Genomic DNA, 22,867 nt, shown 5'->3' on the forward strand with positions numbered 1-22,867 from the left:
TAAGCACAAGGAGCACATGCCTGTCCCACATGGGTCCAGAGCCTGTGTGTGGAAGGAGCTGCTCCCACTCACTAGCAAAGGGGAGCAGAGCTGGAATTTATGAAAGAAAACACATGGAAACATAACATTAACTCCGGCAAAGCAGCACAGCAATCCCCAGCTTGCCATTTACAATTCAAATTGCTCGCAGCAGTTCTGGGCAATAAGGATGAGAAATTGGACAATGACCCAGGAAATACTTTTGCTGTTAGTACTGCCACAAGTGTCCTAGTTGTGCTGCATTTTTTTTTTCCTGGTTGGAGGAAAACTGGCTGGACTGTACCCAACAAGCAAAGGCATTTGCATTCTTGTTATAAAGAAATACTCCTGAAAAATCAGAGCTCTTGGGAGATGTGTGCTGGATGTGCACAGGGACGCAGCGCTGCAGCACAACCGCTCTCACAGGGCAGGGCCTGCTGCACCCACAAAGCCCTGGCGTGCCCTGCCAGAAAACATCCAAATGAATGGCTGAGCCACAAACAAGCCCTTGGGAAAGAAAGCCAGGAATAGCATGTTTTGACACTCCACTAACTAATGAAAGATTAATTGTATCAATATAATTCCATTTTGTTCACAGTGGGGCAGTCAGGAGGAGGAAGCTGTCTCAGGAGTAGTTGTTTAAAGGGTTATTTACAGATCCAACTTGGCAAGAATTTGGGGTTTTGAAAATCAGGCTTTTTCTAAATGTAAGAGAAATAGAGTTTAATTTTCTGTAACAGCTCTACAAACTACAGCCTCTTTACATGCAACACTGAGCAATACTCTGAGAAGAAAAATACTGAAGGAATATTAAATACTGAAGGGAAAAAAAATCTGGTTTTTTTTTAATCCAAATCAAAAGGTGCACAGTAGTCACTTCTTGCCTCTCTCCTAAATAGTGTGTGTGTGTCTGTACACACTTGTGAAAGGAGTAAGGCTGGTTTCCCTTTCAATAGCAGAAGGTAACCTACATGTTAAAGGTTATTTACAACTTTTAAAGCTTCTTTTCATAATTTTCTTGAGTCATTTTTATTAAAGACTAGCAGTCCTGGCAGGAAAAGTCTCCTAGACATAAAAACCCAGGCTGAAAGCTGTTTGTATATGAAGGCACCACACAAGCATTCACCATCTCTGGGTCTTGCGCCTCTGATGTCTGTGGGACTTTCTCAAGTACTCACACATATAAATCTCATGAATTTGGCACAGGAGTTCCTGTGCTCCTCTGAGGGCTTCTGAAAAGCTGCTTCAGCCTGAGCACCTCAGAGCACAGAGCTGACTGCTGGTATTCCTCAGCCAACACTGCAGCAGGCTCTCAGCAAGATCTCATGTCATGGAAGAGAATCAGACGTTGTAAATGTCCAATTCAAAAAAATAAACAAATGGTGACTCTTCCCCAAAGGAGAAAACTTAAGCTGCATGGGGAGTCCCACTTTGCTGAGAGCCACAAGTGCCAGCTCAAGGACATTGCAACTCCAAAACAGGCTTCCAAGAAACTGCCCAAATGAGACAGCCCAGCCTGACTCCTGCCAGCCTTCATGAGCCTCCACCACAGCTCTGCACCACCCAGATCCCCTGTACAGCAACACGAGGGTTAATCCTGCAAAATCATAACTCAAGGAAAAAAAGGCAAAATAATTTGTGTTCTCAGAGTTTCTAATACCTAGAGAAGAGGTAGAGCCAAATTCCATGATCACAGCTTCAGCCTGCCTGCCCCAGGAGCAGCTGGACAGACACAGCCAGATGGGAGCCAGCAGCCTCACTGCCCTGGGATGCAGGGATGTCCTTCTTCAGCCATGGAGACAGACAGTGTGTACCCCAGCCCTCCTGAAACTGGTACAGTCACAACTGGGAGGGATCCACAAGGATCACCAAACCCAGCTCCTGGCCTGTCACAGATACCCCAACAGTCCCACTCTGGGGGTGTCTGAGAGCGTTGTCCAAATGCTCCTGGCGTTCTGGCAGTCTTGGGCCACGACCATTTCGTGGGGAAAGAATCTTTTCCTTATATCCAGCTTGATCCTCCCCTGACACAGCTCCAGCCATTCCCTTGGGTCCTGTCTCTGGTCACAGGAATCACAGATAGGAGCTGCACCTCTGCTGCCCCAGGGCTTTATTAACACAGGGCTTGGGAACTGATCATTTCCACTGACTGTCATTTACAGTTGCCCAGAGGAGCTGTAAAATCTCTACCCTTGGAGACACTCCAAACATCACCATCTCCCTCCCCTGCCAGCCTGATCTAACCTTGTAGCTGACTCTGACTTCAAAGTCAGCCCATCTCTGCATGCAGCACCGGACCAGACAACCCCCAAAAGCTCCTTCCAGCCTGAAACACCCAGGGACTTTATCTCACTGACAATGGACTGGAAGGAAAGAGGAATCACTCTACAGGTTTTGACAAGGCTGAAATGCCCCAGTGAGGAACCTTCAGTGCAGAGAGAAGAAAGCAAAGGCAGAACAAACAAGCTCACAGGCACTGCAGGACAGGAGCGCTGTGGTACCAATGGACGTGGCCTTTACTCCATTCAGGGACTGAAGATTGAAAAAATGTGAAAGTAATAAACAGCAGAAGCTACAGTCTGGTATCCAAGGGGCAAAACCAGGCTATCCACAGAGAGAGATCTTCCAGCATAACCTCAGGCACAAACATGCCCCTGATGAGGACCTGTTAGCTGGATCCATGGCACAAAGGACACAATCTTACTCCTGCATCAAAGAAAGCCTTTGAGATTTCCACAGCCCAGCACACGCTGCAATGCTCCATCTCCAGAGCCTGACACTTGCACAGAGCTGCACACCAGAGTTAAAACTCCCCTTGTTTTCAAAAGCTGTGCTTCTGCTGCTTGTGGAGATGAAGATAATCTCCCAAGCATGAACTGCAGCATTATGGACTCTGGTTTCCAGAATTTATAACCTGAAAGGACAGATCAATGTGCAAATTCTTTTCAGCAAAATGCTACCTTAAAAATGTAAGAAGACCAACTGATTTGCTGCCTTTAGTAGCAGATGAAGTGCATCTCCCAGAGTTTCAAACAACTTTCACTCACCGAGATATCAAAAGTGCCAAGGGCTCCACTGAACTGTCATGGGCTCTAGTTCCCCATCACTCCTACAAGACAGCAGAGTCAGTACAAACACTGCAGCATAGCAAAACCTGAAAGCAGAGAGACAAAATGAAAAAGTTTGCATTTAATTGCAGAAAGGCTACGTTACCAGCTGCATTATTCATGTTCATATTTAATTCATTTAAAACATCCAAATTTAAATTTAAAGACAGCTGTAACAAACATTCCCACTTGCACTTGCAAAGCAGCACAGAACTTGACACAATTTAAGTTCAGCTTGCAGTGAGTACACGGGACTGCGGCTGTTAAACACCTTTGATATGAGTAAGATCACATCAACTGAGCTGATAGAAACTAGTTCAGCTTTTGTAAAATGAAACTATCACACAAAGGAGGATTGGAAAGACTAGACCTGATTAGTAATGAAAAGGAGAGAGACCACAGGAGAGGCATATAAAATAATGAGTAGCGTGAAGAGAGAGAACTGGGGACTCCAAATTATCCCTTCCCAGTGCAGCAGAGCAAACGTACAAAAGTAAAAAACTCCCAAGTATAGGGAGAAGGAACAGTTCATTGGAAACTAACAGACGTGCAACTTCACTATGGGGGAAGTTACCAAGAGAAGTAAACGAGTAACCTTAGAAATGACGCAGACATTGGAAAGCAAAGCAGCATTTGTAAGGGTATCAAAGTATGAGACCCATGCGCCATCAGTTCCCACGCCTCAAGCAAGAGCTGAATGAAGGCTGGGTGCCCAGCCAAACCCTGCCCACCACATCACTGCCTCAGCTGCTGTGCTGTGGCGAGGAAAAGCTGAGCCCTCGCCCTCCTGCCAGGCTGCTGACACCGGCTCAGGACATGGTTTGTTCACGCCCTGCTGGGCCCTGGGCTGGGTTACACTGTGATTCACATCTCTGATGCGTCTTCCTTTTTCTCAGGCGGCAGAGAGGCAGCCAGGGCTGGAAGAGCATCCCAGGGCATCCCCAGCTCCGAGCGCTGCTCTCTCCAGCGCCGCACAGCCCGCAGCACAAACACTGCGGAAATGCATCTTAATCTAATTAAGTTCTTCCCCCACTGCTCTTGCCAACAGGCTCTTCCAAAAGCTCATCCCTAAGGGCAGACGGATTCAATTTACCTGTGCCAGACTGGAAAGGAACTGCAGGGTTAGAGGGGAGCCTGCTCTGCAATATTCTTACACAAAATGTGGCGACTGTGGTATCAGTAAAATAAAAATGAGAAAACGTGGATGGGAGATGCTGTCCCATCTTTGCAGACCTCATGAGGCGCATGTAATCCCTTTATCTCCAAAGCCTCCACTCCTTCGGAGCGCATAATTATGAAAAGAGTTAGAGCTGAGGCTCTTAATGTCTCTTCTAGGCACTTCTTTATTCCACTCAAGGCACCAGTCACATCTGAATTATTTCCTGGGGTTGTTTGGACTTCCTATTATACAAGGATGATTATGGTGAACCTTGGGATGGAATCCAACTCGGATCTCAGCACTACCATGTTTGATTGAAAGGGAACCTGAAGGTTTGTTGACAGTGTGCCAAGCTTCAAACCTCTCTGGACAATGCCGTTGTCAGCAGGGCAGAGGCTTTCAGAGAGAAAAGGAAGAAAACCACCGACAGCGAAGCTGGAAAATGGTTTTATTAGGTCAGATACATACTCCACGGATTAGGATTGGGGGGAAAAAAAAAAAAAGGAAACTCTGCATATTGACAGAGGACTGTGAGAATGACGCTTCTTGGAAATCCCATGGGTCTGCCACAAGAGAATCCTGACAGTTTCTCATGATGCAAGCTGCCTGCATTCATTGATCTCTTCCCCACAAAAGCACAGGTCTGGAGCACCACAACCACTGCAGCCACTAAAAATCCCTTCCATGTAACGTCTGCTTCAGTTGAGGTTTTCTTCAGAGTCATGTTTCCATCAAACACCATCAACATTTCCAGCAGTAAAGAGTAAATTCCCTCAGGAAATGCGAGGGCAGCACTGTAAGCTCCTGCCTGTCATGGGTGATTCCCTGCTGGAACGTTTCAGCTCCATTCTGGAAGCCCCTATGTGACCATGGGTTACAGGAGCATCCAGAGGCATCCCAACCCAGGCAGAAAACCAGGCCCGTGATGAGCAGATCATGTGAATTAGAGAACAGCCTGAGTTGGGAGGGATCCATAAGGAACATCAATTCCAACTCCTGACCTCACACAGGACACCCCAACAATCCCACCCTGTCCCTGAGAGGATTTTCCAGATGTTCTTCGAGCTATGGCAGCCTTGGAACCACAACCATTCCCTGGCAGCCTGTTCAGTGCCCCACCACCCTCTAGGGGAAGAACCTTTTCCAAACTCAGTCTGATCACTCATTTAACACCTTTTTTTTGCCATTTTTAATTTCTATGGTAGAGAAACAAAAGCACTTTCAGCCTACCTGAGAAATCAGAGGATTGTCAGTGCATGATCTGACTCCTCTTACTGCTTTTCGTTTTCATACTGGACTTTGCTCCCCAGATTTCTGCTTGACCTGTGGACACCAGAACTTTTGCTGGTGTAAACCACAGTTCTTGCTCTCAACGCTCTGACGAGCCAGCTGCCTGACCCCTTTCCTGGGCAGGAGCCAAAGACCAGCTCCCAGGACTGAGCGTCAGCCTTCTTGGAGCCAGACATGCAGGCAAGGAGTCCTAAACCAAAATGCCAAACGAATGCTTACACGGGACCTGAAGGGAACTCCCAGGAGTGAGCAGCTTGCCAGTTTGAAAAGGTGAGTCAGTTTTACTTCTCCTTGTGCAAAGTCACATTTTTGGCAGCTCTGAACAAAGGCTGATGAAGATACAGCACCTCTGGAAGCATCTCCCTCATCAGGTCTAGAGAGTCCTTACATCTGTACCAGGGAATATTTCTAAGTAACACTGTATGATGAATGCTGGTATTTCCATCTGCAGTACTGATCCCCTTGTGTGATCTGAAATACGTGATGGCTGCAAACCATTACTACTCTTTCTACCAGAAGGATTTTCTGTCATTTCTAACATCTCTCCCTCTCTGGAATTAATTTTATCTTTCTACCATGTAAGAAGTGAACTGATGAACTCCAGACTTCATGACAGGCTCCTCACAAACACATTCTTGTGTTAACACACTGAGGTGTCTCAAAGATGTGATCACAAGTAACACACTTCCTCAGCCCCCGAGCCAAGTCTCATGGGAGTACATATTTTAAAAGACAAAAACACATGAAAAACGTGGATAGATCATGTTTCTACAATGAAAATATCGATTTTATGACTTCCTTCTGAACACCTTCAGGTTGGTGAGGAGAGGAGATAGGTGAGCCTTCCAGGAAATGGCAGGTGGATCACCAGACACTGCTGAGTCAAGCTCGAGAGATCACCCTCAGGGTGAGTAAAAAAACCAGGCACCAGTGAGAGGAACCACCACTGTGAGCAAAGCTACAACAGTTACCACTGCTCATGATCATGGGAAGAAATTAAATAAAACCTTGCAGGATTTCAATAAAGATTTCCTTCCCTATTTAAAAAAAAAAAAAAAAAAAATCAAACCCAAAACAAACTAAAATACAAACACCAAAAACAAAACAACAACCAAGAAATCCCCCAATAACACCAGCATGGGCCTTGGATCAAACCAAAAACATCCTGACAAGTATCACTGTGAGCAGACCTTGCTCTCCATGAAGAGTGAAGAGGCTGCAATAAAGACAACATATTTGGCACACTCCAGGAACAGGATACCCAGGCTGAGAGAAATGGAGAGACGAAAGGGCTTAAAATAAAAGACAAATAAGATAATCTGACTTGAGTCTGCTAAAGGAAGCCCCTTAACAGGATGAATTTTCTCAGTACAGACATGTTTACCGATGAGCTGGGAGTTACAGCTCCGTGGCTGCCATTTCTGTAGTGAGGGGGGTGAGCACTCCAGCCCTGCAAATCCTCCTTGGAAAGATGGGGCTCGACTGCTGCAAGAAGTTCACACACTGTTGAAAAATCAGAGCTGCTTTTAAGACTAGTGTTGATTAGTTTCCCACCCACTCAAATAGAAAGAAAACAAAACCTAAAGCCTTCCCATGCAGGGTAACATGGAGTCATGGAATGGTTTGGGTCAGAAGGGACCCTGAAGATCCTCTTGTTCCAACGCCCTTGACATGGGCAGGGGTTCACAGCATGCAGAGGATCCTGTGCTGCTCCTCCCCAGACAGGACCACGGCCAAGGCCTGGAGCCAAGGCCTGGGCTGCCTCCCACTGCCACAGACAGCGAGTGGCCCACCATGAACTTGTGCTGATGTGGTGCAGACTTTAAATACTCATACAAATCCCCTGTGGTAACAGCTGGGGTTAAGGAAACTTTGCTGTGCTTCAGAATGATTTCAGCAAATCCTTCATGGCTGGCCACTTTGAGGTTCTGCCTCTGAGGTGAGCAATGCCCATGTCCCATATCCCAGTGTGAAAGATGCCACCAACACCATTGCCCTCCGTAACTGTTCTGAAGGAGTTTTGGGAAAAGCTGTAGATCTGTTATTTCTGGGTGTTAAGCAGAGACTTTTCTGACCTGTACCACCACTGCACCTCCATGGAGCTCTCCCAAGTGCACTGTAACAAAACTCGACACAGAGACTGGCTTTTTGGGCAGGTAAGGTGCCTGTTACCGACAGAAAAGCAAAGGACTGGTGGACTTCAGTGCCATATGGGAAGAACATGCCAAAGCAAGGAACTGAATCTGTGTGCCCAAGGCTGCTGTCTCTAACACTGAACCATCTGTGTTACAGCTATTTTGTGTCAGCAGGACTCCCATAGCTAAAAGTTAAAGTCTCCTGGCTTTAGAAGAGGAATGGCCTGGGTTACAGACTGGCACAGCAGTGTACCCAATCCACTGACGACACCTGAAGTAGGGAAGATTTATCACACATGGGGCTCTGTAGCCTGATCCCGGCATATTCTGACCATCCCGTGACACCAGGAACCAGGCCACAGGCCAGGTTTGCATGTAATGGAGTTTCCTTTCATCCCAGAACACGGGGAGGTGCAGGATATGGTGCACCCCACACTGCTGTCCTGGGTCATGCCCCCCTTGCCTGGGGACAACCTCAAGGACAGGATTGATGCAGAGCACCCCGAGGGTGCACCAGCCTGCGCAGGCACAGTGGGAAGCCCAAAGTGATGCAGACAGTAAAGAAAGTTTTGCAGCTATTTCAGCCTGCACTGAGCCACATGCCAAAGCTAAGAGCTATTACTGAAAGCAGATGGCTTACAGGAGACCTTGAAATGGGATTCTGCCCAAGACACTTCCAAAGTCACCCCTCACAACAGCGCACAATAGGATGCTTCAAAGTCTTTAAATAGGAATTTAACCAGGAGTACATTAGAAAGCAGTGCATGGTTTCCATATCACCCCCAGACAGGCTAGTACAGCCCCCCTGGCACAGTGGGCCACGGCTGCTTTCCCAGACAGCAGTTACACGGGTGATGGATGTGGCCCCAGAACGGGCTCCAGCGTGTAAACTCCTCACGGGTCTCTGCCTGACACCCAACACATACATGTATATATAAAATGTTTAATCAACCTTATACTTAATTCTCTACTGGACTCCATTAAAAAAGAAACTCTTTATGGGATGGAAGATACAGGAGGACAATGTAATCCTATGTCCCTATGGAAGAGGAAACAGGAGGCAATCCAGAAGGAAAGGACTGACTGCCAGTTGTGTCTCTATTGGAAATGTCATGACAGACTGTGCAGTGATGCTGCAAGCAGGATGGGAGAATTCCTCCAAGAAAATTCTGCATTAACTATTTCTAGTAATGTAAGTTTGATAAAGTTTCAGCAGAACATCCTCAGGAGACCATAAACAGGGAAAGGCAGCTTGAGGGGGAATAAAAAACCAAAGGGATGGTAATTAGGGGACACAACAGAAATGTAAATGAGGAAAACCTTGCAAAGAGAGGGGAAGGAGATGACCCAGTCCCTTAAAGTAACCTGTGTCTCACACACACAAGGGAGGAGGGTGATCCCCAGGGAGAGACACACTGGGGCAAGGGTTTCCACTGAAATGGCAGGGAGGAGACGAGCGCTCAGAGAGCAGAACAGAACAAACCTGCCCTGAAGAAAAGGTGCAGGACAAAATCACCACTCTCTAATGAGCTAAATACTGAGACATGGGGCATGATGATAGTTACATACACCTACAATTGCATTTTCCTTCTGCTTTCCTCTATAACCAACCCTAACAATTAAATGGGATGCTTAGCAATATCCCTTGGGAAAATACACTGGATGAAAACTCATCCTCAAGCCTCACATGGCATCACAGCAGTCACTGAGCATGCTACTGGAGTGCCTAAAGTGTTCTCTTTCCTCATCCAGCACAAAGGAATGACCTTCCATGGAGTGAAGTATTTCTTTCCTTCCTGAGGTCCAGCACCAACACAGACGTGTCCCTACTGACAAAGGGAATGACTCCAGTCACACTCGAGGCTGGATCCTTCATAGACCCATATACAAATCCCTGTCCCTGACTCAACATCCATACAGCAAACTTTCCCAAACCTTCCAAATGCAATTCTCTCTGCCCTCCTGAACCTGCTTTCCCAGAGAAGGCAAGGAAAAATGATCCCTTTACTCTGTGTGTGTGTGTGTGTGTGTGTGTATATATATATGTATATATAAATAAAAATCTACCCTTAGACTGACAAAACTCAGGGTCTCCCTGGCAGGAAGCAGAACCAGACTCCCCTCCAACACTTCCAGCAGCTGATTCTTCTTATGCAAACAAAGGACAGATGAGAAATAGTTCCTACTGATCTGCCCCATCTGCTAAAGAAATGAGAAAGATAAAATCTCTAAGCCCTCAGGGTATGGAGCAGAGCCACAAAACCTGGATTTACCCTTGTCAGAGCGGAAGAGGAGCCAGTCTCTGCTGCTTGGAGCACTGAGAGATAATCCAGCCCTTGACAGAGGGAAAGAAGGATGTCTGGGAGAGGGAAGGGAGCGGCTGTGCCATCCCTCCTGGTGCCTGGTCTGCTCCAGCCAAATCAAGGTGAAGGGCTACCCAGGAGAAGAGCTCCCACAAACTCAAGGCACACCAAGGGAATGGCGTGCCAGGGCAGGAAATAAGCATCTTTGTTTTATTTTCTCACTCACATAGAGAGATAATAATTCATCTGTTTCTTAGGAAAAAGAAAGGAAATTGCTGCAGTGCAACATGTCAAAAGAAACCAGAAGAGCCAGGCTCACTGAGGATGGGTATTAATTACTGCTTGCTATTTTTAACCTGCGTGAAACTTGGGTCTCATCTGCGACTTAAGAAGATAAAATCCCAGTATTTGAAACCATGTATCTACTCAAATAGGAGAAATATCCTCTACTGGGTACAAAGTCTGGATACAGAAAAAGTATAACATGCCCATCAAAATTAAACTCCATTTTAATAACAAAAGAAAGAACAATCTAGATGCAGACAGAAATATTAGCTCAGGAGAATTACTCCCAGAGAGCAAAAATCACTAGCCAGCTCCTGCAGGAAACCTTGAACAGATTGCTGTTAATTACGTAAAGAAAAAGTTGTTAGGCTGCTTTACATTCCTGAAGGGCCAAGAGTTTGGACAACTAAAAAATACACTGTGAGGCCCTTCACTGTTTTCTGTACAACACACAGTAGATGCCAATAAAAAAACCCCAGATCATGACCACAAGCAAACAAAAGTCCATCCTGCAGCTCTGCAAGTATGTTCAGTGTCTGCCAAGGAGCTAATGAAAACAAGGCACTCTTAGAGACTGTATCTGCTTGACATTTAAGTACCTGCTGGACATTTTGTACAGCTTATAAAGCTATAAAATATCACAGGGCATTTACAGATTTCCCAGCTGACAACAATATGAAATAACTGAGCAGCCCCGAGTCCTCTGGTCAGGCTCGAGATAACGCTGAACAGATACTACCACACACACACATAACCAGAAACTGCCAGCAGTGTGCAAAACGAGAGCTAAAGCTCACGGTGATGGAAAAGGAGCCAAGATTCAAAAGCCATCCCTCAACCCCACCATAACGCTGGAACAACAGCGGGACTGCCCAGTTCTACAGCGCAAGGCTTGGCTAATGCCCAAGGGAAACAAGTTCCTCCTGCCCACTCCAGGCACAGCAATTCACCATCAAGTGAGCTGCTAGCTCCTGCCACGCCGGAGGAGACGTGGCATTGCACAGCCTGTGCAAAACCCTCCGGCCTGGGGCTGCGGAAATGACAACATGGACTTCACCTCTGGAGTCGTGTGACAAGCCAGGAGGTCAGCCAGCTGCTGTGGTTTACTCCACTTGTGGTAAGAGGTAAGGGTCCAGGTAAGCAGCGAGGTGGTGGAACTGATACCTGCTACCCATCAGTGGCCAGTATCCTCTGGATAATGTCAACTGTATATAACAAGCGGTACAGCAGGTATTCAGCTACAGGAAAAAAAAAAATTACATTTTACTGAGTAATCTGCACACAAGGACAGAAATACTACCAGCACCAAAACCTGAAAGATTTAAATTTCTATCACCTAGGGCACTACATGGGAACTATGGATTATCCACTGTTACTGATGATACTAACAGATACAGATAAAAATGAACAATCACAACACTTGGTGGCTGATGGCCCTTTGCCACATCAGCAGGTTACAGTACCCCACTTACAGCTGATACTCCAAAGGAGACCACTCCTGAAAATATTTTTCAATGATGCTGTACCACCTCAAGAGTGACTTTCTGTACGCCTGACTAATAACTTAGGACATCAGATGATGACGAGAATGTCTCCCTGGCCATTTTGAACGCAGGCACAAAAGCTTCGAGCTGAAATCATGAAGCTGCAATCAGCACTGCTCAGACCAAAGGCAGCATCACAAAGCTCCTGGGTCAGGGCTGCCTCACGCTGATCTGCTACCAGCAAAAACCAGGGAATTTGGCACCTGCCAGGTACTTCTCACCAGTCTCACGGGCCTGGAGAGCTGGTGGATGCACACATAGAATCACTAAACGGCCTGGGTTTGGATGGACCTTAAATCTCACCTGGTTCCACCCCCAGCCATGGACGGGGACACCTTCCACCATCCCAGGTTGCTCCAAGCCCTCTCCAAGCTGGCCCTGAACGCTGTCAGGGATGGGGCAGCCACAGCTGCTCTGGGCAACAAAACATGTTTTGAAATAATGTAACTTTTAATGTCACCTTATTGATTTTTATAAAATGTATCACTAACCAAAAACTCTTTCAAGATACACATTTTGCTACAGAAAAATAAGACAACTCGGGAATTCATGATATACAATTTTAATAAAACCCGTGTCACCTCAAGCACCCTATGTTCAGTGACATCAGTGCAGATCAAGAACTATTAGTCAAGGCCAGCACCACAGGGGAAGTGGGACTGGGGCTGCCCAGCTGCCACACGCGAGTCATTAAATCCACAGCACTGCCCAGGAGCCAGCAGATGCTCTCTGAGACCAGAAGGGAAAGGCAGAAAGGAAGATCAAACCCTACACAATGATTACTTTTACATTTACATTTCTTCTCTTTGGTATCTTGCCAGAAGAGAAGGTGAAATGTCAAAATGATGGGGTTAAAGTACAGCAATACCAGCCTGAAATCAAGCAGAGCTCCTTAATCTCAGAACAGTCAGGCACTGGAGTGAATTGCTGAGGAAAACAAGAATCACCATCACTGGAAATCTTAGAACACCTTAGAGAAACCTCTAGGAAACATGATGTATGTGTTATCCTTCAAGGTCACTTCTAGAAACCACAAGACCTTCTCCATAGGTACCTCTCTGATCACACAGCCACTGCACAATTTTAATGGACTGCAGCATCTAAGATTTGCTGTATCAAGACAAAAAAAAGACCAAAACACAAAAGCAACCACAGTCAAAAAACAAAAGCAACCACAGCGTACAGAGAGCAGCACTCTCTGGGCTCCATGAACAGCCACTCAACTTATTTTTAGAAAGTGGAATTGGTACAACTTCCTCCTCGGTCCACATCAGACTCCATCAGCTCTTCTGCCTGCTCTCTATGCCTTCACTTAACTAGCGAGTACAGAGCAGAAATTTCTCCAACCTTATGTGTTGCAGCTGGGCAGGAAAGGCAAAAGTGAGGAGCGAGGGGCCCTGCAGCAGCAGCCGCAGGGAGGAGCACTGATGGAGATGCCCAGCATGCTGCAAAGCTCCCCCAGCGCGTTCAGCCTGAGCCCAGGTAGCCACCCTCACCCTGAGCTGTCACCTCTGCACACCAGCCGGTTTCAGGGACATTCGACAGCACTGTGGGCACGTTTTGTGCCACCTGGAGCCAGCGCCATGCCCGGCTTCCTGCCCCAAAGCGCTGCTCGTCTGTGTCCCCACGGTGTGTGCAGCCCTGCCCCTGGCCTGGCCTGGTCCCCGCAGCTGCAGGGACACGGGAGGGCAGGCAGGCCCTGGCAGCGGCCCAGGGAGGCTCCCACAGCCAGGAGGGAGCGAGGGGGAGCAGGGAACACAGGCTGCCCTCCCGCTCACCGCAGCGCAGCTGGATGCGCATCCCACTGCTGAGGGCTCAGCATCGGGGGAGGAGGCAGGGGCTGCTCCGAACGGGAAGGGAGGGAGGCCCAGGAGCAGGGACAGCCTGCTGCAGTGGCACAGGGGAGGGCAGGGTGGATGAAAGCCGGTCAGACACTGGTGGCTGGTGTTCCAGCACTGCCTTGTCCAGGCGGGCAACAGGGAGGTGACTGCAAGCAGCAGCGATGGGATGTGGCTCGCTCGGTGGAGCACAGACGGGCTTCACCCTGTGCAGCCTCTGCCAACACTGAACTCAAACACTGTAACCATCCCCCAGCTCCCCCCAGGCACAAATCCCATTTTTCCTGACAGGACCCTTTCCTGGAGTCAAACATCAGCAGCACCCTGAGGAATCAGAAGGGTGCACCTACTTCACCCCCAAGCAAACTGCAGCAGATGTCACTCCAGAAACGGGCGAACCAAACTTGTTCCCTTGCCATGATATCTAGGAGAAAGGACCTGGACCAGTGTCCAGTGAAACCCGGAAGGGCCAGGAGAGGGGAGGAATTGCATGAAACTCAATGGGCAAAGATCGAGCTTTACAAATTTCCACTGGCATCTACTCCCAGTTTCCGTAGCTGAAAACAAACTCGAGCCACGGGAAGGTTTCTGGGCTGTTCCCACTGTGGCAGTCTGGAAAACGTACGAGCTAATCGGAGCTGGGTAACTACGAGCACATTGGCTGGGAGGAGTTTAGTTTCTGACTGGTGATAACACCATTCAATTTGTAACACAAACAGAAAAAGTTCTCAGCAAGAAATGGAGAGCTGCAGAAGCACAAGCTTGTCCCAGGGAAAAACAGCCCTGCCCTGAACTCCCACATCAGCTCCCTTGTGCTGGCAATGACCACATCGACTCTGCTCTGTTTCCTCATCTCTGGTGACATGTTACCAACCAGCCCGTGGAGCTGCAGGGGTCACCTCCCTCTGCTGATCAAGCGAGCTCTCAGGAAGCCAAGTGCTTTAGACTCCTCTGCAGCAGCTCAGACCTCACCTGTCCATCTGGCCTGTTGGATGAGGCTGCCACGCAAACAGCAGAGGCAGCAAAACAGACGCTCATCTTTTCCTTCAGTTCTCAGCCAAATTCTCGATTTTTTGCTCAGGATGAGTCTGCATAAAAGTGTGAGGTTCAGCCCAGTAAGAGCAGAGGCACAGACACAGAGCCTGCTTGAATCCCTGCTAGAGAGGCAGAAACATTTGGTAGGTGCCTGAGTGAACCCTGCAGACTGCAAACTGTATGTCACAGTGTCTAAATCTGCTGGAGGTGGTGCGTGTAAGAAACCTCGGTAAAAGAGCTAAGTATTACTTTGTTTTTTAAGGGAATTGAATGAAGATTGAGATCTCTGGGAGTTAGCCAGGCTGCAGTGATGTCCCTGTACTGATCTCTCCTTCTGCTCACAACTGAAAGCACCTCTGAAATGTCCTGCTAAGGGAGATTGCCACCCCGGACAGAACACAGCTCTGCAAAGAGGAGGAGGTGCTGATCTCCAGGGCTCAGGTGCCCCCACCAGATACCACTCTGACACTACTAGTTCAGGTCACTGGATTTGTTCACTGCAAGCCCAGTGAGACCTGGTGATACACAGGAAAGTTTTCTTGTGCTTCCTGCTGCTCTTAGACTTGCACTGTCAGGTTGAACAGAGTGCAGACGTTCTATAACAGCTGCCATTGGTAGATATTTAGACTGGTTAAGAAAGTTGTACAGTTTATACAACTGTATAAACCCAGGAAAAGCATTTCCTTTAGGATTTGGCTGTGTTATCCTGCAAACAAAGTGGGATGAAACATTCATGTTCCAGTTTGGAGTGCAGGTGCTACACCAGGATGCAGAGCTGGGGTGAAGGAGGGGTCAGAGTTACAGTCCTGCTACACTGAAAGTTCAGTTGTGGAGATGATTTTTACCTTGGCATGTCTCTGAATTACATATTTGCAGGAGATTAACCCCCCCATAAGAGAAGGTAGCAGCCGGAGCTGCTGCTCTGTCCTCAGTGCATTTTCCCTCACTTCTCAGGGACCCCTCCTTGTCAGGAAACTTCTCAAATACAAACAGATGCATGAACGACTCAAAATCTTTTTGTCTCACTGCAAAAACTGAATTTCAGTAGCAGACAAGGAAAAGAAAAGGAGAAAAGACAGGGTGCTGGATATAAACATTACAGCTCAAACGTGAGCCCCAAACACGCCAAGGTTTAACTCAGCACAGCTCCGAGCTCGTGTTGCTGGCACACTACTCCAGATTTGCAAACAGGAGCTCACTGAGCACCCCAAGTCCTCTGTCACAAACACACAAACATGTGATCTGCATTCCTCGTCACGTAACAGTGCTGAGACATACCCCAAACGGGGTCATTTGGGCCCAGCTAATTACAGCTGCTCTGCAGAAGCCCCACTGACACAGTCCTACCCCGACTGACCACGGCACTTTAGGTGAAGTGTAAATGGAAGCAGAACCCAAGTCAGAGACAGAGGTCAGCTAGGCTGACGTGCCCACGTGGGAAAAACAGAGAAACTGATCCTGCTCAGCTTAGGGAGAGGGTAAAGAAGACTTCCAGTGCTTCTAAGTGAGCTGCAGACATGAAGGAAGTGGAGTGTTGTGGGGAGCAGGGCATCAGGGCATCATGAGCTCTGGGCATCAGAAAAAGAACAGGTTTAAAGTGCAAGACAAAGATTTAGATTAAACACCCTGAAAAATCTCTCTGATGATGAGGAGGCCTAAGTGTTGGCATACATCACTTGCTCAGGATGTGGAACTGCCATCACAAAGAGCCTTACAAGAACTATTTCTCAGGAAGGGTTTAGAAGTCTACCTGACGTTACCCAGGATTGGGAAACAATCAGAACATCTCTGGAGGTCCCTGATGCCTGAGACTATGAAACAAAGTTTCAGACATTCCTTGAAATTAGACATAGGGCAGGGGCACAGCTCCCGGAGCACTCCTGTCTAGACTGAAGCACAGCTACTTGATGAGTAAGATCATCACTTAATACCCTAATAGCATCTTTTACTTATAGACACCATATTGTCCTGCAAAATTCATCAGGTTTCTACAGAAGTGCCTCAAGAAAAGCAGATTATCAACACGCAGAATTGTCGCTTGCTAAAATCTAAATACCAAACCGGGAGGACCAAGACTCAGCATATCTCTCACAAACAGAACATACTCAAACTTTCAATTAAATAAACACTTTAAATAGCACAGAAATCCCTGTATTTCCCTCGTGCCCACTGTAAGGGATGCCCTGACTTCCATCTGCATTTTCATACCATCTACTGGGCAGATTCTGAACTACCCACCAGCACACGCAGGCTGTATGCCACGGCAGCTTGTCCCAAGCTGAGACCCCCGTGAGCCAAGTTTTGTTCCCCATATTAACACCAAGCCACACACCAGTGCCTGAGACGGAGCACAAGGAATGAAACCACCATCCCACACTCCAAATATTCCCAGCAAACACATATGGACAGCACAGCCTGGCCAGCAGAAGCTGAGAGTAAGAGGAGAGGAAGGCGAGAGGAGGAGGCCCAGCCTGCAGCCGGCGCTCAGGCGTTGAACCGAGGTGGGAGAACATTTTCTCCCAATATTACTGGCTGCGAACGGCAGCGACCACATGGCTGTTCTCAGCCACTCACTGCACGCTGTTTACTATAAACAACAACAGTAAACAGAAACTCAGCCAAAAAAATCAAAGCCGGGGACCCCAGAGCTGGGTCTCCACATCCCGACCTTCCCCATGGAAATAATTTGTTTCATGTTCAGCTGCTGAACCTAAACCATCCGAGGCCCAAGGGAGCCAAGCTGCCCAGTGCATCCCAAACTCAGGCCGCCTGTTCGGATTTGCCAGCTCTACTTTCAGTCATCCAGACTCCAAAGTGCTGCCACGGTTTTACAGGGAGCTTCAAAGAGCTTGAGGATTAAACCTGCGCGGCAGGAGCCAGCCGTCACCGGGGTTATTTTTAAACATCTCACTGTGCACGAAACGCTCAAATCTTGTCTCACCCCCAGCTCCATCCCAGCACTCGACTCCGGGCGGCTGCGAAGGAGGCGCAGCTTTTCCCCAGGTATGGTGGTTATGGGATTTCTCCGGCTGTTCCCCGGGGTCACCTCTGCTACCTCCAGCAGCAGGATGCCGCAGGGACCTGCTCGGGGCACCAGATCAGCTCCACACACACACACACTGGGGTGACAGGAGGGTGTCACCGAGCCCCGAAGGGCTCGTGGGGTAGGAAGGGCACAACCCCCCCGGGGCACAGCCCGCAGCCAGGGCCACCTCCTGCAAATCTCCGGCAGCTCCGTCCCGCTTCCCCTTTCCTGCCAGGAGCGTCCGGCTGATACCGAACGGCGCCGGGGAGGGGGGCGGCTCCGGCCGGCCCAAGAACCGCTCCGAGGCCTCGGGGCGAGGCGGTACCGCGGCTGCCCGCGGCCCTGCCCGGGGACACCCGGCAGAACAACAAAGCCCTGGAAGAGTCTTCCCCGGTTGGCACAGCCCGGCCGGGGAGCCGCGGGGCCGGGGAGCCCCCGGGGCGCTGCCCGGCCGCCGGGAGTGCCGGTCCCGGACGGGCACCAGCAGGTGCGGGCGGTGACAGCCGGCCCCGGCCCGGGCACCGCGCTCAGGCGGCGGCCGGGCCGCGCTGACAGGAAGGATGAGATCCGGGCCGGGCTGCGGGCCCGACCCCCGCCTGACCCCCGCCGCGCCTCCCCGCGCCGGGCCGGACCGAGCCCGGCCGAGCCGCCCGTCCCGGGCCGCCCCCTCACCTGCGCGGCCGCCGAGCGCTGGCGCTGCTCAGTCCCTCGCCGCCGCCGCCGCCGCCATGTTCGCGCTGCGCAGGGAGGCGGGGAGGGAACGGGAGGGAACGGGAGGGAGCGAAGGGGGAGCGGCGGGGGATCGGGGAGGAGGGACCGGCGGCTCGGCCCGGCCCGGCCCGGCCTCGCGCCGCCCCCGCCGCCGGGACGGCTCCGGCCAGCGCCGGGGCTTTGGCAGCTGATCGGCCGAGGCTCGGAGAGGCTCGGCTGGGTCGGTGCGGCTCGGCTCGGTTCGGTTCGACTTGGCTTGTCTCGGCACAGCTCCTTTACGGTTCGGCTCGGTTCGGTTCGGTTCGGCTCGGCTCGGGCTCGGCTCCATTCGGTTTCGGCTGGGTTCGGCCTGGCCCGGCTCGGGTCCGCTGGGCTCCGTTCGGCTTGGTTCGGCTTCGCTCGCCTCCTCTCGGCTTGGCTCGGCCCGGCTCGGCTCCGCTCGGCTCGGCCCTCACAAACCCCGCGGCCATGCCCGTTCGGGACCGTCCTCAGGCAGGGACAGACGCCCGGTCCCCTGCCCGCACTCTGGGCAAGGCGCAGACCCGCAATGTCCTCACCGAGCCTGCGGAGGAACCCCTGTGCCCGCAAGAGGCGCCCCCAGGCACAGGGCAGACCCCCACCCGTGATCTTCAGCCTGGGGACAGCCCTCCCCAATGCCGTTCCCAATGCACGGCGCCAGACCCCCACTGCGGGCCCCAGCCTGGGGACAGACTCCCCTGTGCCATCGCAACACCCCTGAGACAGGACAGACTTACTGCACTCGTGAGCCACAGCCTTGAGATAGACCTCCCATGCCCACCTAGGACACATGGGCACAGGGCAGACCCCTACCATGATCTCCACACCTGGGAGTGGGTGCCCCAGTGCCCCGCCAGGACCCTCTGGGCATAGGGCAGAACCCCACTGCGACCTGCTGGACCCCCTCTTCCCACCAGAGATCCCGTGGGTGCTGCAGAGTGATGTCCATCCTTGTCTGGCTCCCCACTGGGGACAGCCAGGGCTGGGGTGGACTCCATGCAGCACAGCTAAATCTGGGGACAGGCAATCCCCAGATATTCCCCTTCCTCCCAGCCTGGGCAGGACCTCTCCCTGCAGTGCCATCCCAGCCAGAGACACCACAGATAAACTGATGTATTTGGGGACTCAGTGTCCCCAAATTCTCCCCAGACAGAGTAAGAGCCCCGTGAGTCCCTAAAGGAGTCCTAAAGCTAAAAGGATCCCTTGTGCCACTGTTGTACCTTCACATACCATCTCCAAGTTCCATCCAGAGAGGACCCTGTGCAAGCTGACCCCATGAGCATCCTTGGTGCTGTCTCCTGACCAGAGATGGACCCTCTTGAGAACAACCAGAGCCTACACATGATACCCCAAACCCATGCCCTGTCATGCCTTATCTTGGGGACTCCCTGGTAACAAGTGACAGTACAAGAGGAAACAAATCTCAAGTTGTGCCACAGGAGGTCTGGATTGGATATTGACAAAAATTTCTCCATGGAAAGGGTTGTCCAGCCCTGGCACAGGCTGCCCAGGGCAGTGGTGGGGTTGCTGGAGGGATTTAAGACGTGTAGATGTGACACATGGACACGGGTTAGTGGTGGCCTTGGCAGTACTAGGGTAACTGTTGGATTTGATCTTAGGGGGCTTTTCCAGCCCAAGCCATCGGTGATTCTTGGGTAACATGGGCTCCTGCAAGAGCCACCTTTGCCCTCACAGACCCCACCAGTGTTGTCCCCCCCATGTCCCTTTAGCCCTTGCACCAACACCGCCACAGCTGCCTCACAAACACGCTCTGCTCCCCCCAAGCCCTGCACCCTCCTCTGGTGCAGCTGTCTTCCACCCTCGCCAGTCAGGACGCAGTGTTCGAGGTTCCCAGCTGAGGATGCCATTTCCCATTTGCTCTATGCAATATCCTGCTGTTGGGATCACAGCTGAAGAAAACTGTTCATCTGAAATAGCAACCAGCTCAGGCTACAGCTGGATACAGAGCAGGAGATCCTGTCCTCGCTCTGCTTGCTGGATTGCCCAGAAAAAAAAATATCCCAACGAAATTCTTGTGGTCTGGAGATTCAGTTCACATATTTTAAGATACTCAAGTGAGTGGTCAGTGAGCCTTAAAGTCCTCTGGGGATAGACCTGGGTCTCGTGACCCAGGTATTTCAGTGGGCCAGTGGAGAAACCATAGAATCACAGAATGGTTTGGGTTGCAAGAGGAAAAGATTATCCAGTTCCACCTCTCTGCCATTGAGAGGGACACCTCCACTGTCCCAGGTCAATTCAAGCCCTGTCCAACCTGGCCTTGGACACTCTCAGGGATGTGGTGAGAGTGCTCCTCTCTGAGCAACTTGTGTCAGGGCCTCACCACCCTCATAGGGAAGAGTTTTTTCCTAATGTATTTTCCTGTGTTTTCCTACATAGGAAGTGACACAGACATGTGACAAGTCTTCTCAGGGAGAGAGCACCTGAACAGTATCCAAAGTACTTGTAATGACACGGCTAATATAGGAGCCTCCCCCTGAATGATTCCTTGTTCTAGGGGATTACATGGAGGCTTGAGTGGTTTAGGTCAAAAGAAGATCAGAAGGAATCACCCCTGGTGCAGACAGGGCTTGGTGGAGTCTGGAAAGGCTGCTTCTGGAAAGCTCTGCAATGTGTGTGGCTTCCTGCAGTGAGCGGCTTTGTTATCTGTGACAGAGAGAAGGCCAAGCCGTGATTCATCTGCTCACCGCCCGCTGCCAAACCTGATGCCAGCCAGGGAGGCACAGGGTGGGCAAAGGCTCCAGGGTGGGACCTTCCCACCACCACCCAGCCTTTCAGGAAGGGCTGGAGCCACCTCAGCCCATTCCTGTGTTCCTCCCTTTTCCTCTGGGGAGGTCAATGGCATCGCTCTGATGGGCTGAAGGCTGCAGTGTTCCCGAGGGACTGGAACTGATGGCTGGGCTGAAGGCAAGAGACACCCCGTAGGTGCTTACGCTGTCCTAGTTCAGATGCTGGCCTTGCTTCAGCAGGTGCAAGGCTGAAAGTCCTGCCCAAGGCCAAAGGAGCTTCTGCCTGATCAGCAGCTAACCTCTGGGGACCAGCAACTTGTCCACAGCTCTTTGATTCCCTTCTCAAGGGGAGAAAAAAGAGATCAGTGCTCTCAGAGCATTATAAATTTGTATTTGCCTGTCTCTCACCACAAAACAAAACCAAACCAAACCAAAACAAAAAAGACATATAGTTTATCAAACAGTGTGGGATATCTAATAATGGGGGAGAAAACTCTTTGGAACTGTTCCAGAGCTGCTGTTTGGAGGTTTCTCATGTCTTCTGAATGGTGACACTGGCCACTGCTGAGGGCCAGCACTGGCTTGGAAAACCTCTTTTTCTGAAGTACTCACATTGGGGGATGGACAGTTTGAAATTCTGGTGAGGGCTTCTCTTTTAAGATGTGCAGTACTTAGTTGAGGTAGGACATGGAAGTATGTTTGTTTCAGCCTTGCACCTGAGCACCTTCTCTAGAAATTCACAAGTATTACCAACACTTCTCATGGATGTCATCAACTCTGGTATTCCTTCATGTCCACAGTAATTTGGATTTTATTAATGGAATAAATGTGCAAGAGCTCAGAGCTGCAAGATGGAGACAGGAGCGAAATTTCTCCATTGGCTTTAATTTGGAGCGAGCAGTGGGATTTACATATGACATCCATATGAGCACCACAGGAATTCAGTTTGATTAATACTACAATGGAAATGAGCCACAGAAATGGTTCACCATTTATTCTGAAGCATTGCCAGAAAAGCTCAGCACATTTGCAGCCTGGTTTGGGCCAGCTCCTGGAGGTGAACGGCTGGGAGGGAACCCCTGGAAGGGGCACTGGTGCCCTGATGCACGGCGTGCTGGACGCACCGGAGCAGGACCTGCAGGAAGAGAGGGTGGAGTGGGATACAAGGCAATGTGACTGGGAAGAAAACCTCCTGCTGTCTTCTCTTCTCCCCTCCCTTTTCCTCCCTCATTAGTGCCTTGCAGCGATCTGGAATCAAATGTCCTCCTAGACCGGTTCCCACTATTTGCAGTGTTCCCATTAATGAACTTTGTTTTCTGCCACAAATTGATCCACAGTCTGGCATGGATGAAAATGTAGAGCATGCTCTGCTTGAAAGAAAAAGCCTGATGTCCCCTGGTCCATGACCTTTTTATCCTGAATCTGATACTTCATTAAAAGGTGAATAAGAGGGCACAGGGATGGCTGTAGAGGAGGCAGATCTAAAGGAGCACGTGCACCCAGTATTCCTGCTTCTCTCATAGATATGTTCTTTGACAGCTTTCTTGGAGAGGGGAGGTGGAAATCTTCTCCCCATGCCTCAAAAAGGCAGAGGAAAAGGTCATTTACAGAGATTAAAGCCCCAACAATCAGCAGATCAGGGCCTGCCATAA

General features: G+C 50.1%; 1 protein-coding gene across 4 annotated transcripts in view; it reads right to left on the reverse strand.

Annotated features, from left to right (window-relative positions):
• Positions 1 to 18,486, reverse strand: part of SCMH1 (Scm polycomb group protein homolog 1) — a 66,576-nt gene extending 48,090 nt beyond the window's left edge. For all 4 annotated transcript variants that reach the window (XM_040086111.2, XM_040086110.2, XM_040086108.2 and 1 more), the window contains exons 1-2: positions 18,412 to 18,486; positions 3,066 to 3,172 (exon numbers count right to left, since the gene is read on the reverse strand). The gene's annotated coding sequence lies outside the window, so the exon portion shown is untranslated. The remainder of the gene's footprint in view (positions 1 to 3,065; positions 3,173 to 18,411) is intronic.
• Positions 18,487 to 22,867: the final 4,381 nt, after the last annotated feature.

This window comes from Hirundo rustica, chromosome 25, assembly GCF_015227805.2.
Source record: "Hirundo rustica isolate bHirRus1 chromosome 25, bHirRus1.pri.v3, whole genome shotgun sequence".
Taxonomy (NCBI): Eukaryota; Metazoa; Chordata; class Aves; order Passeriformes; family Hirundinidae; genus Hirundo; species Hirundo rustica.